The 14,892-nt window shown below is 35.0% G+C and overlaps 1 protein-coding gene across 2 annotated transcripts in view; it reads left to right on the top strand.

Annotated features, from left to right (window-relative positions):
• Positions 1-14,892, top strand: part of Eya1 (EYA transcriptional coactivator and phosphatase 1) — a 136,656-nt gene that overhangs the window by 55,143 nt on the left and 66,621 nt on the right. The gene's annotated exons all lie outside the window — the stretch shown is intronic.

Genomic DNA, 14,892 nt, shown 5'->3' with positions numbered 1-14,892 from the left:
ATCTATTTTAATCCAATGATCTATTTATTCTTTGCCAATATCACATTGTCTTGGTTGCTATAACTCAATAGTAAGTCTTAAGGACAGTACATCATGTTACTTTGTTCTACAACATTGTGTTTGCTATTCAACATCTTTGTCTCTTTAAACTTCAGAATCAGTTTGTCAATATATACAAGCAAACTTTTGGTATTCCAGTGAAATTAAGAATAAGTTAAGATAAATTAAAATCTTGATAATATCAAACCTTCCTATCCATAGACATGAAATAGCTTTTTATTTAGTTCTTAGATTTCTTTTATTACGATTTTATACTTTTCCTTATAGATGTTGCATAACATTGTTAGATTTATAGCTTCTCCCTCTCTGCATCTTTAAATAAATACTTGCATATAAGTAAGCAATAGGCTTATATCTGGTACTTTGCTTCCTGAAACATTGTTATTTCTTAGTTCTAGGAGATGTTTCATTTTAATTCTTGATTTATCTGTTTTACATTTTCAATATAGACATTTGTCATTTATGAACAAAAGACATATTTATTTCTTCCTTCACAATCTATTCATCTGTTGTTATTTTTTCTTCTTAAATTAACTAGGCCTTCCTAAACAATGGAATGTACATGAAGCGTTTGATCTTTGTTCCTGATCCTAGGAAGAAAGCAGCTCGTTTTTTCACTATGAAGTTTTGATTAGCTGTAGGTTTCATTAGATGTCCTTTATCAACTTGAGGAATTTCCTATAAATTTCAAAATTTGACAGAATTTTTTTTTGTGAATGATGGTTAGATTTTGTCTAATGCTTTTTCCCTACTTATTAATACAATCATGACTTTTCATCTTCAGCCTAGTTGTATGTTGGATTGCATTTATTTAATTGTCAAATATGAACCAACCTTGTATTGTCTGGAATAAATCCTATTTAGTAATGGTAGATAATTATTTTTTAAAATATTGTATTATCATTATGTAGTTGTACACAGGGGCTACCATTTGACAAATTTCCATAAGTAGAAAGCATCTTGATCAATATCACTCCTTTCACAATTCTCCCCCATTCCTCCCAACCCAAGTGCACATCTTAATTTTCCTAGTTTTATAGGATATGCTGTGAATATTATGACTGCATTCTTTTTATGTATAATTCTTTCATTGATTCTTCAATTCTGTTTGCTGACATTTTGTTAAGTATCTCCCATCTACATTCATGACAGATCCTTGTCTGTAGGTTTTGTGTCTAGCAATATCCTTGTCTAGCTTTGGTAGTAAGGTAATGTTGGCTTCTGACTAAATTATGGAATATTCCCTCTGCTTCTGTTTTCTAGAGAAGGTTATGGAAAATTCAAATAATTTGCTCATTAAATGTTGGATAGCATTTACCAGTGAACACATCTGGATCTAGTCTGTTCTGTTGGGGAAATTTACTAATTATTGATTCAGTTTCTTCATTAGATATGGTTGTATTCAACCTAATCTGTTTTTCTTTGAATGAGTTGTGTTAGACTGTGTCTTTCAAGGAATTTGTTCATTGCAACTGCTTTATCCAATTTGTAGGCATAGATATGTTCAGAAAATTCTTTTGTTTCATTTTTAAATTTTGAGACAGGTTCTAAACAAGTAGTCCAGGCTGGCCCCAAACTTATGATCATTTTGCTTCAACTTCTAGAGCACTTGGACCAACAGATATATGCTACATGCTATATCATAATTTTATTATCCTTTAAGTGTTTATGGAATCCCTTGTAAGAGCCTTCATTTATTTATGATACTAACCATTTGTATATTTTTCTTATTTAAAAAATCTTGATTGGCTTGAGTAGAAGCTAAATTGTTAACTATACTTTATTAAAGACAATTTTACTGATTTTGTTCCTTATTGTGAAAAACTGTTATTGGCTTCTCTTAGTCTCCTTACTTCTTTGCTTGCTTTTGACTTAATCACTTTGACTTGTCTAATTTGTTAATATTGAAGATTGAGTGATTGATTTCAGATCTCCTTTTCCCCTGTATACAATTCAATCCTGTAAATTTCCTTCAAAGCACTGTTTTTGTTGTATTTCACAAAATTTCTTGGTTTTTTTTTAATGTATTTGAAAGTATTTTTAACGTAAGTTTTATTAGTATTGGAACCCTTCCTTTGACTTAGGAATGTATTCATTGAATTTATAGAAGTCTTAGCATTAGTTACAATCACCCCATTACTAACACTCACATCTTATCTGCTAAATGGCTTTCTGAGATGAGAGAATGTGTTTGGCTTCTGAAAAGTAGGTTATTCATGGTAAACTAAGTGGAAATTTTGTCTCAGAATCAAAATTTGTTCATTGCTCAATCTCAGACTGGAAGACAGCACCACAATTAAATCTACGGTTGCCTTCAATTTAAATACTTGTTCACTTCATTTTAAATTTTATAACAATTCTTTAGTTAGGTCATTGATTTTATTCAGAGTTTGAAAATATAGATATAGAGAAAAAAGTTTTAGGGTCTTTTCATTTTATGCGAATACCTAAACAATCATTTCATCTCTTAACCCTGAAGTAGAGATCTCCAAACATTAGATATATTAATAATAGCATCATAAAAAAGTGTTTTCAAAACAGAAGTGATTTAATATTTCAACAACTTGAGAATATTATCAGAAAGGATTTTTTTCTGAAAAGATCACTAAAAACAACCATTCTGTAAAAGTACCATTTATCCTATCATTCATATATGTCTGATCAAAACCTATGTTCGAAAATTCATTTCTAATTCTATTACTATGTGTGTTAAAATAATTTGGCTTGAAAATTTCGTGTCCAAAATCTCTTAGAATGTTTCATTGTAATTAGATTGTAATAATATATAGTAAATTAGGAGCAATTGCAATTGCTGGTCTTCCAGCCTTATTTGCATTATTACATTCAATCTTAGTGTATTCTTGAGATAGGTACTCTTGTCTGCATTTTATAAATTTGCCTATTTTTTTTGCTCAAAACTCAGGGTACTATACTCAGTCAGTTTTAATATATTAGATTCCAAAGACACATAGCCTTATAATGTTCAATAAACATTAAGTAATAAGAATTTTCAGACTGAGCTCATATGAAAGGATTCTATTTATAACACTTAAAGAAATGTTACAAAGCAAGTCAGAAGAAAAGGGAATAAATGGTAAATATAAAATTTATAAAATTTAAATATAAATAAAAAATTTCATGTTTATGCAAAAATAAAAGCCAATTGTTTATTAAGAATGAGTTTTATTATGAATGCTATAGAAAAGTCAATTTTTTCAAGAAGTTTGCTCATTGAATTTCTTACCCAAAAGGTGGTTGAAATCCACCTTTGCACTAGCTGACCACAGGAAGACAATTTAGTGGCTAAGGTGATGTACAGGAATCATGCCAATATTAAATTTCAAGTGACAGAGGAAAAATCAGTGTAAGAGGGAATTCAATATGCATGGGAAACCATTTGTTCCCTCTGTGCTTTGATCCCTGCCAAGGCACAAGAAAGTAGAGCAAAAGACTTGAAAAACGGGAATGTTCTTGTGTAAAGTTGCTGGACTCTGAGCTCTCACAGGAACTCAGTGTGACAGGATGAAAGACTAGACTGCCAGACATCTTTCCTGTAAAAGCAGGAAAATTGAGCCTCATCTATAGTACCTGCCATACCTGCGCATGCTCACTATGGAAATGATTGGCAGGTTTGCAATGGCATACAAGCCCTATATGTTCATGTAATAGCATGCATAAGGCTGCTACATGTGGCTTTGGAAAATCTGCTGGCCATACTTGCTCTTTTACACAGATGCTTGTGGACTTCGGAAAAGTTTGCAATTTGTTCAGCTCAAGAATAAACCATTTTCAGCAAAGCAATTTTAACTAACTTTTTTGGGGGAAACATTTGTCAGCAAAACAAATATTTGTATCTAAAATATCCAGGCTATTAAGATGTGAGAAAACAAAACAGATGTTTGTTTTGGGTTGTTGAATTTGTTTTGTCTTGATGGTAGTTATTTTTTTCTTTCTTTTTTCCCCCAAAGGACATACAGTGTTAGCCATAATGAGATTATAAGAGGCATGGAAATACAGTTTACTCTTCATTTTTATAATTGTCAGAAATGTCATAAAAGTAAAGTTTATTGCCTGTGAACTTTTCACTTTGTTTCTAAAAAGTGAAAATTCAGTCTTTTAACATTTCTCCCTTTCAGGACTCATTCTTGGTGAGCCTAATTTTTTGATTAGTTGGCCAGCTGTCAATATTAGTACATTGGATTCTAGGATACTGTCCTTTCTTACGTTTATACTTAACAGATAATTTGTATATAAATAATCAAAATAAGAAACCATATGTTATTGAGCTAATTAAATTAGCTTATTAACTCTCCCAAGCACTGACTATTCTGTACTCTTTCATAAAGAATTGTTTTCTTATTTTAAATGTTGTAAAATATTATCCTATGGGATGAATCAGTTGAGTTTTTTGGTTTAAGTTGGAAGACAATAGCATTTACCAATTTGTTGTTGTTTTTTAAAATAGAAGTAGTTGAGGAAACACAGTTGACTGTGTTTGCCATCTTTCTACTTCATTAGTTGGAATTAGATGGTTTGGGGTATGTGCATTTGTGTGTGTGTGTGTGTGTACATGCGTGCATGTGTGCGTGCTGCAGGGGAATATTATGCTAGACAAATATTTTACAACTGAGCTACATCTCTAGCTTAGTAAACAGGTTTGGGAACTAAGTTTTAAACAAAGATAGGACTAAGAGGTTAATAGCTATCACTTTTATTTTGAGATCCAGATTTTCAGCTTAGTAAGTTTAATGAGTAATTTTAGTTTACTGACTAGCAATAGTACCAGAGAATGGGACAGAATTGTGAAGGCACAGAAGTGTTTACAGAGAAGGGTGTATCTCCTTGATCTCTGTACCCAGCTACTTCTTTCCTTTGAGCAGTTTCAAGGATTCCCTTTGCTTATATAAACACACACACACACACACACACACATACACACACACACACACACACACACACACACACACACATCCTACTTGCCCCCAGCCATTCTTACCCCCATTCAACTGTGTATATCTTTTCTTTTCTCTGTTTCTTTTGTTTATTTTTCTTTTCTAAAAGCCTTAAGAGCTGAGTTAATTGTCACCCTGTTCCATGAAATATGGACAAGGTTGTTATTACTCCCATTTTACAGATAGGAAATCTAAGACAAAATCACTGATTCAACCTCCAGGACCTTGGCTTCAACCTGGAGTTCCTAATAAAGCATGTTGTTTCTAAAAAAACACTGCATCTGAAGTTGCCAAAGGATAGAAAAATAAAATGTAAAGAATCCTAAAAGGTATTAGCTATGCAACATTCATTTTCTTCATTCATAGCACACTGTGGAGGTATATTCTATGAGATCTCGGTTAAGTATGCGCCAAATGTTTTACTGAGCTCTACTTACCAATAAGATAGTGATAATACAGGCTGAAATTGATCAGGAAGAAGTATTCCGTACAGCGTATTTTAGGTTAGTGTGTGGAGAGCTTGTAGCTCATTGTTCACACTTAATTCTCTTGCCTTCCACTTTCCCAGAGTTGTTCTGTCTCCACTGCCCAGTCTCCTCTTTTTTTTTAAATTTTTTTTGGGGGGTCTGGTTGTGGGGCCTGAACTCTGGGCCTGGGTGCTGTCCCTCAGCTCTTCAGCTCAAGGCTAGCCCTCTACCACTTGAGCCACAGCACCACTTTCTGCTTTTTCTGCTTATGTGGTGCTGAGGAATCAAACCCAGGGCCTCAGGCATGCAAGGCAAGCGCTCTCCTCCTTAGTACCTGCCATCCTTGGCTTAGTAACCATTCAGCAGTGGGTGGCATCTCTTCACATATTTCTTCCCTTCCCTTCTTCTTCAATGGCCTCATGTTCCTCCTTCCCTCCTCCCTCACCTCTATTTCTCTACTCAGCACAGGCTGATGAACCATTAAGTAGATGAATAATATTGTCTGAAAAAAATGGGAGTCATTATTTTAAGGTGAAAGTGGGCTTGGTAATCCCCTAAATTATCTTCTAAGGCTGTGAAAATATTTATATGACTTTTTAAGAATATTGAATACCATCTACCAAATACCTTCACCAAAAACCTCTTCATACAATTACTGTTTCTCACTTCATGAAGCTGCTGATATTTGAGAATCATTTTCTACTGGTTTACATTGAATTCATAATCTTTTGCCTGGGAAACATAGATTGACTGGGGAATTGTGTGTGACATTGTTTTTGTGACAAAATAGCTTGAGTTTCAATCAACTGATTTGAAATATCTAGAGCATAACTTATATCCATAAATCTACTTCATTACTTTGGCATGAAACTGCTAGGCACTAGGGAAGCTTTAAACTTTAAAGTTACAAATGACCTTACAGATTCTTTTGTCTGAGACCTTCACTTTTGTAAGTATGAATAAGGAATCCAGAAAGGCTGAACTTTTCCAAAATGTCATAGCCTGCCACTGATGGAGTCTCTTGATGGCACATTGGAGGGAAAGCCAGGATATACTCGACTTTCTTCACATTTTCCCAAGAAGCCCAACCTTCTTCTAAAGATGATATATTACCTTGGTTTTCCCTCCTTAACCAGAGGATATCCCTAAATGTCTCTTGGGTATCACACTTTGTTGGTCGTGGGGTGCTGGGCCTGAGCTCTTCAGCATAAAGCAAGCACTCTACCACTAGAGCCACAATGCCACTTCTGGTCTTTTTGGTGGCTAATTGGAGATAAGAGTCTCACAGACTTTCCTGCCTGGGCTGGCTTTGAACCTCAATCCTCAGATCTCAGCCTCCTGAGTAGCTAGGATTACAAGCATGAGCCACTAGGGCCTGACCAATATCACACTTTTATACAATAAAATTTAAACCAGATTGATAGCTAGGGATTTAGAGCTGGACTAACTGACCATTGGTTTGAATCCTGATTCTACCACTTGCTCTGGGCAGGTCAATTAGCAGCTCCATATATCAGTTTTTCTATAAATCAAGAACAATATAACTCAAGAAACATTTATATGAAATTCTAGAGAACAGAAGTCTTTCCTATTTCACTTCTGTGAATTCTAGAGTCTCAATATGTACATAAAGAGATATTTGAAGGTTTTACAACTATCAAGACTACCAGTTTACTCTACAGGAAAATTAGGAAACTTGGGTGAAAGGCAAATGGCCAAGAGGTTTGTAGATTTCCACATTGAGCATATGGACTTCACTGGGCTTTAGCTGAGTGTGACAAGTGTTTCGAACTAGGCCCACCTCTAATGTTCTCTACAATATTTTACAAAATAGCTCGTATCCTGTGAGGCAGTTAGGGGGAGTGGCAGCCTGAAGTCCACATCCAGAGACCCTCAAGATTGAAACCTGAATTTCCTACTACTCCCAAAGTCCTAAAGAAATTCCAGTGGTGGTCTAGATTGCATGCTTAAATTCTCATGTGACAAAATGCTATAAAAAATATGTATAGATACAACATTCATTCAGCATACCCCCTTCTTCTTAGCTTATAAAAGGGGATCAGTGCTGGAATATGTCTTTAAAGAAGATCACATATAATTTTCTTTCCTATTCCATCTTTTTTTTTTTTTTTAAGTCAGTTGTGGGGCTTGAACTCTGGGCCTGGGCATTGTCCTTCAGCTCAAGGCTAGCACTCTACCACTAGAGCCCCAGGGCCACTTAATTTTCTTTTCTAAAAAAAGAAATCTTGGGAACAAATCAATTAGAAATATCTGCACAATAGGTCACCCCACCTTTGCACTGGATCTAATCTTGTGTCCCTATATCTTTTGCTATTAGAATTTGGAAACAGAAGGGAAAGGTGTTCTCTCTTTCTGTTTCTGTTTCTCTCCTTGCTCCTGACCACCACCTGTCCACCTGTGCTTCCTCCATGATCTACTAGGCCACCATAGGCCCAAAGCAATGGGCTGACCTTGGACCAAAACTTCTAAAGCCAATTAAACTGTTTTATATATGAATATGGTTATTTCAGGTATTTGTCACATTGATAGAAAGCTGAGTAAAATACTCTCCATTCCTCACAATATACCTGTGGTCCCATACCAAACTTTTCTGTAGATTGATTCCACTGCCTTTGAGAAACATTCTGGATAATTTTCTATTATATGTGGCATTTTCTTTGCCCACCCCTACAGTAAGATGTAATCTTATTTGAAGTAACCAACTTACAGTATAAGTAACCAAACTTCACAGAATAGTTTCCCCCGATAGTAAAGTTAATTTAAAATTAGAAATGTGTACAAAAAATGCCTGTATATGATTATGTTGGCCAATAGCATGAAGCTAACTACATCTACCACTCTATAGAGAAAACCAAGGGACCATGAAACCTATCTCTATGCATTCTTACTTTCAATTTTCTTGATTTGGGATTAGCGTGCCATCTGTTAAGTTAATCATGAGCGTTTCACGTTCAGGGCTATCACAGTGTCTACTACTGTCCTGTATCTACTTCATGATGCTCATTTATGTAACTGTTCTGGGTGCTTGAGTCTCAAACATAACAATGTCTATGTTTAGGAAGCATTATGTTGTTCTTTTTATCTGACTCTCACATGACCATAAGTAGGATATAATTATTGGATTCCACTCCTCATGTTCACTGAATTCAGATCATCTGTCTGAGGATCTTACAATCTGCACTATTTTTGTAAGCCATATGTTGTTAGCAGACAACTTCAGGGTCTAACAAGAGATCACAACTCATCTGGCCTTGATCCAGTGTCATTGTACCTGTGGTGAGAGCATCTTGGCTAGGAGATCAGTTACTTCATTCTGTTTGGAGGAGTCATCTTTCACCTAACTCAGATTTAGAGGTGAGCCAGGAGGGCTTCCATACTCCCTGATTAGAGAAGACAGCTTGTAAAAACCTTCTTCCTTTATGGTGACCATCTGATCTTGGAGTATAAAGTGGGATTAGAGATCCCCTACCACTCTAGGGTAAATGTGAATGCTTTAATCCTAGCTACTTGGAAGGCTGAGATCTGAAGATCCTGGTTTGAAGCCAGCCTGGGTAGACATATCTGAGAGATTTTTATCTCTTTAGTGAGCCAGCAAAAAAGCCAGATATGGAAATAATACAGCACCACACACACACACACAAAGATGTGAAATGTTCATTTCTAAATTTTCTAGGAACCTACCGGGCCTTCATGCCAGACAGCAAGACACCATAAAAAGTTTTAAAAAACCCTTTCTGTGACAGAATCATTTAAGGAGCTTACCAGGCCGGAAAAATATCTTCAAATATTTTCAACAATGAAATTATTTTATATTAATTAATAAAAGATATAAGATTATCAAAAGGTTTAGAAGTTCACAAAAAGAAATATAGGAAATATAACCTAAATATATATATATATATATATATATATATATATATATATATATATAAGCTTTTCTAACATATGCAAAGTAACAATTCAACTACTATTCAATGCCTGAAAAAATAGCAAAGAAGTCTTTAAAGAAAAGGCAACCCATGTGCACATGATTATGGTAAAACTGACAGGATTTAAATTGACAGGATCCTTGTTAAAACTCTGGCACTATGTATAAGCAAAGAGGTAACATATTGAAGGTGGCATAAGAAACATAGTTAAATGAGGAATTTGTGCTGGTTTTGTTAGGTAATAAAACAATGTTTATGATGGTTGGAGTTACTCAAGGTGTATCTTTTAGTTAGAAGATGACTAATCTACTGGAGGGAGAGCCTAAGAATTAACTGCTGATAGGAAGGTTTAGGAAGTCTTCATTGATAGATAAGAGATCTTTAAGGCTGAGTAACGCAAACTGTGTCCTTTACTTGATAAACAAGAGATAGAACTAAAAAAAATTTTTTTAAAAAGGAAGTCACTTGCCCCAGGTTCATTCAAGTAGGAGTAGGAATGAAGAGGAACTGACGGACTCTTCCAAGTTCCAGGAGTCTGTTTTACTTGCTAATATAAAAGGATTTATGGAATCTTCTGTAGTGTTTACAAATGTAGAATTTTAATGATCTTGTATTGATTTTAATATTAAATGATTACATAAATTTTAATTTTTAAATGAGGTTTTTAAAGTAAATACAGCTATTTATATTTTGACTAGCTAGGAGAAAAAAATTAATTTTCCTAGCTCTAATAGATAAAAGCTAGGCTGGAGAAACACTTTCCAGCATTGATTTATATGCCTGTGTTACACACTAGTTACTTAATGCAGAAATGAATAACCAACAGGTTATACTCTGACAAAGTAGAAGTAGAAGACCTTTTCTCAAAATAATTCTGTCTGGTTGTTTATTCTTCACTACAAACATAAATTACTGAAAATATTGTAAGACTCTGTAACAGATATAAGAATAATTACTAGGGACTAAACAAGATTTAGATAGAAAATTCAAAAAGAAGATACCTGGGTTGGTTTTCAGGGACTAATAGAAGTTTCACACTCATAGTGGAGAGAGAGTAAAAGTTGAGAAAAGACATTTGAAAAAGAAGAAATAACATGTCCTAAGTCTTGAAACAGCCTTGCACTTTCAGAGGCTTGAGATAATTAGATTTCTCTGAGGTAGAATATACCTAAAGTATTAGAAATAAGGTTTTGGATGACTCTGGGAGACTTTTCATTTTTTAGAGTATCTAACAGACTGCTGCTAGTGCCATATACAGCTCTAAGTACCTTTGCTCACATCCCAGTTTGATCTTATCTTACTTGCTTTCATTTCACAGATAATGAAACAAAATGGAGCCATTCAAATGGCAAAAAAACAACAAAAGCATATTATTAGTAGGAAAATGAAGAGTCAATAAAAGCATTTGAGCTTGTAGTTGAGTATCCTAAAAATCTATACTGTCTTTCCTGCTTCATTCTGGAAGTACTGAAGAGATTTGTTTCTTTGTCTGTTTTTAACTCTATGTGATTGATGGTAGTACAGAAAATAGTTAAAAGGTTGGAGAAGTAATACTGGATATTTCCAGTTATATAATTTAATGACAAAAGCTTATTCCTTTTGAAATATTTTTTATTGCAAAGATACTATACAGAAGGGTTACAATTACATGATGAAGGAAATGAGTTCATTTCCTATCGAGCATTGTTACTCCCTCCTTTGTTTTTCCCCTAGTATCTCTTCTCTCCCCACCTCCCCACCTCCCTAACTCCTCCTTCCCCGCCCCTGAAGTTGTAAAGTTCATTTTCAACATAGTGTCTTGTATGTCTCATTGTTACAATGGGTCAACCTGTCTTGTTTCAGCATTTTGTTATTTCCTTTCCCCTCCCCAAATTAGAAAAATGTATATACATGATGTAGGACATCAGAGTCAAATACACTGACAAAAGGGGTTATACCATGGGGGAAGAACATACAAAAGAAACAAAAAAAATCACATCGTACATTAAAAACAACAGCAACAAAGAAAAAAACCTCTTGTATCCATATCTTGGGGTTCATTTTGCTTAGCATCATCTTATATGGTCATGTGTACATAGCTTTTGACCTTTTCTGCTTGCTGGTAAGATTATCCCATGGTTTCCCTTATTTGTAATTTGTAATACAAATAAGGGAAACCATGGGACCTATGTTTCTTTGGGTCTGGCTTACTTCACATAATATAATTTTTTCCAAGTCTTTCCATTTCCTAACAAATGGGGCGATGTCATTCTTTCTGATGGAGGCATAGAATTCCATTGTGTATAAATACCACATTTTCTTGATCCATTCATCTGCTGAGGGGCATCTGGGTTGGTTCCACATTTTACCTATGGTGAATAATGCTGCAATAAACATAGTTGTGCTGGTAGCTTTAGTGTGGCCTTGTTTGTGATCAGTTGGCTAAATGCCCAGAAGTGGGATTGCTGGGTCATAAGGGAGCTCTATGTGGAGTCTTTTGAGGACTCTCCATACTTCAAAAGCTTATTCTTTTTTTTTTTTCTTTTGGTCGGTCATTGGGCTTGAACTCTGGGCCTGAGCACTGTCCCTCAGCTCTTCAGCTCAAGGCTAGTGCTCTACCGCTTGAGCCACAGCACCACTTCCGGCCTTTTCTATTTATGTGGTGCTGAGGAATTGAACTCAGGGTCTCATGCATGCAAGGCAAGCACTCTATCACTGAGCCACCTTCCCAGCTCCAAAAGCTTATTCTTAGACTGAAGGTGTTTAAAGAAAAACATCCATAGAACCTAATTCTGATTTGATAGGCTACAAAAGGAGTTTCTAGATTTGAAAACTGCAGAGGTATTGGTACCACTACTCAGACTTACTAATAGAGAGAGAGAGAAGATTCATTTTGGCGCAAGTTAAAATATGTCCATGGCTATTCAGATGGCATGGTCTTACAAACAGTGGGATACTCAGGTCAAGAGGTCCAGAGGAAAAAGTTTGGAGTGATCAACATTCAATATCACACAGATACAACCAGCCACTGACAGCTACTGGCAGAGAAAGGATCTTGGAGAAGCTGCTCAAAATACTGCCCACCTACCAGCTGTCCGTTTACTCATTATTACTAGACTAGCATAAAATTACTTGCTTTAGAATATCACCAACTATGTCACAAAGTGTAACCCTGGCTGACTTTTCTCTTTTAATCTTAAAGATGAATCTTAAAAGATTAAAGATTAGAAGCAGTGCACTGATGAACATACCAATGTACACTCTTGCTTGTCCTAGGCCAACTCTGTGAGTGTAACTGGTAGAAAACACCAAGTGTTTGGGTTAATGACATGGAGGGAATATCATGAAGCAGGAGACAAGGAAGTCAAGATGATCTAATGTGTTCATGGTTTAAAAGAGGGCAGGGTCAATACAACCACCGAGACGTCAGAGAGGATGGAGAACTCAAAAATCTTTCATAGATTTTCTCATTATGCAGTCACCAGTAACCTTGTAGAATTTCCTTCGTACTTACTTTGTATCTTCTCAATCCTATTCTCGATACTATTGCCATGTGTATCAAGTACTTCTTTCACTGCAAATCTGAAGCGCTCTTGGGTTCAATGTTTGTTTTGCCTTTCTCTTGTCTGATCTGAACTTATTCAATTACTATCCTTCTTGATGTACATCTTCCTTTATAATGTGCCAACCTTTGTTTTCTCCTCACGCCTAACTTATCTTTTTCTGTCCAATTCCTCTATGCACACTGCATTTCTTTAAATATATTCATTCTTATAAATGATGTCAGTTTTATATCGATACCTGCTTTGCTGTTCTCTCATGCTTCAGAGAAGTCTAGGCGTCTACTGGACATTTTTATTTAGATGCCAGGAAACTCTACAAATTTAGTATATACAGTGCAAAACTCCTAATTCTCATGTGCAATTCTTTCTTCCTAAATTTCTTATTTAGTATTTCAATCTACCTAATTAATTTCCAAAGCACTTGTCTCCCTTCTTCCTTCTCTACTTAGTTATTGCTTTTACCTTCTGATGACACTGCAAACCTCTCACAGCAATCACTGCTTTAACCTATCACCTATGTCTAGATCACTACCATCCTTCACATGGTCTCCGAATTATCCTGCTGCTCAACTTCTTTTCTTAGTTGGGATTATCTCCATTCTCTTGTCACACTGAAGCTGGAGTCCTCATGTCCTTGTTGAAGCCTTATCTTTCTGGCTTCCTTGTTTTGCTCTTTAGCAGATGAGAACCAGATTGAAGTTTTTTTTTAAATTTTTATTGTTTGATTGTTGTTTTTTACAGTTCATAACCGTAAGATACTTTCTCTGTACCTTTGCGTACACATGCCCCTGACTAGAACACATTTAAATCTATAGTCTATTTTTACTGTTAAGTTTGTCCATCATCTTCAAGAAGCTTCTGTAACCCTGTGAACCTGAGTTATGTAGACTTTCTCCAAGGTCTTCTAACATTCTACTATCCTCACGTTACAGACATTTCCTTTGTTTTGAAAGTTTTCTTTTTCTCTATGATTCAATATCTTCCTCTGAGTTTTATGCTCTAAGAAGATAGATATTATATCTGTTTGATACATTAATATATTCCAGGCTCTTAGTACTTGTGCCTAGAATAGTTGGAACATAGCATCTAGTCAGTGCTCAAGTAAAATGAATGCCCCTCAACATATTTTCACATCCATTATCTCAGTGGGAGAGAAGCTGAACAATTTGGAGAAGGTTTTAAGGAAACATGAGCTGCTAGTGGATTAGAAGATTAAATTATTAGAGTTGTTTTGCCCTAGTAGGAGGAAGAAGTTAGAATCAGGAAAGCTGGTTAAGAGAGTTAAAAGTATTCAATCCCATCCCAAGGAACAAAAAGGAAAAACACAAAAACAAGCTTTTGTATCATTTTAAATTTTCTAACCAATAGAAGTCTGTAAGTAATAAATGTGTGTATATATTAAGATTCAAAGGTGTCAGATTGTCCATCTTTTAGACATTCTTTCTTCCACCTGGAAAAACTTTAGATAATATGATTTAAAAATTTGCCTACTTCGTTCAGTGAATTTATTTTCTTTGAGAGAAACCTACAGAACTGAAATTTTGGTTTAATTATAGCTTTTCTATCCATTTCCCCAAATGAGGTGAATATATGTTTTAAAAGTTTATTTTGTATTTTAAAGAAGGGATAAAGTAAGTACCAAAAATAAAGAAATGAGTAATTAGTAAGAGGAAATCTAAACCAAGAAGACCTAGGTAAAATAAAGTACTTTGAGAACAAAATTAAACTATGCAGAAATAAGGCAGAAATCATACTGTTACTAGATACTTTGTTTGGTGTATTTTAGCTCTTGTCAAATAGGAACTTGTAAAAGCTGGGGAGCTCACATTCAAGGTAGATTTTATAATAAAGTACGTAAAGCACACGCTGAATCTGATGTTAACTCTGCCAGCTATGAAATGAATGCTTTGCCATGGAATAT

Source organism: Dipodomys spectabilis, unplaced genomic scaffold, assembly GCF_019054845.1.
Source record: "Dipodomys spectabilis isolate Male_0828 unplaced genomic scaffold, ASM1905484v1 ptg000015l, whole genome shotgun sequence".
Classification (NCBI taxonomy): domain Eukaryota; kingdom Metazoa; phylum Chordata; class Mammalia; order Rodentia; family Heteromyidae; genus Dipodomys; species Dipodomys spectabilis.
The sequence above is the reverse complement of the archived record's forward strand: the minus strand, read 5'-3'. Positions and strand labels throughout refer to the sequence as shown.